The sequence below is a fragment of the Gavialis gangeticus genome, unplaced genomic scaffold (assembly GCF_001723915.1).
Source record: "Gavialis gangeticus isolate Ggan-Ray unplaced genomic scaffold, GavGan_comp1, whole genome shotgun sequence".
Taxonomy (NCBI): domain Eukaryota; kingdom Metazoa; phylum Chordata; order Crocodylia; family Gavialidae; genus Gavialis; species Gavialis gangeticus.
In genome coordinates this window covers 35,206,313-35,206,906 of record NW_017729030.1, presented here as the reverse complement: position 1 = coordinate 35,206,906, position 594 = coordinate 35,206,313, and positions in this window count along the sequence as shown.

Here is a 594-nt window from a genome sequence, read left to right as displayed (position 1 = left end):
TTCAGCATTTTATTTTGGTAGCAAGTTGTATTTGTTTTGTTTTTTCTCCTCCTTTATATTCTATAATTATTATGTTTATATTGATTTTTACTGTTCTATATTATTGTTTTACTGATACTATAAGATTTAGGCCTACATATGTAAGTTAGCATAAGTCATGTCAAGTTTCCATTTTGTTTGCCAAGTCTCCATCTTGTCCCCATGCCCTGTTGTGTAACTTATGACTCATACCTACCCCTCCTATGTAACTTGGTTCCTGAATGAATGGGGATGAATGAGGGTGCTTGAGAGACAATGGCATTAGGTCTAAATATCGCTCCCTCTGAATGACCAAAACATAAACACCAATACCTGGACCAAGGATGCAGCCATTGGAACCACCATCAGCATTCAAGAAACAAAAGATAAGGCAATCCACTATTGTGCCAAGGCTGCACATGGTCAGTAAGAACACCTGGAACCCTCTGGAACAGGACTGATTTTGCTTGGACATGCCCTCCCCATAGGAGATCATAATCTGCCCCATAAAAAGGGGTAGTGAAGACTGACTCCTTGGGATGCCCTCTGCATCTGGACCAGCACCACGCCACACCA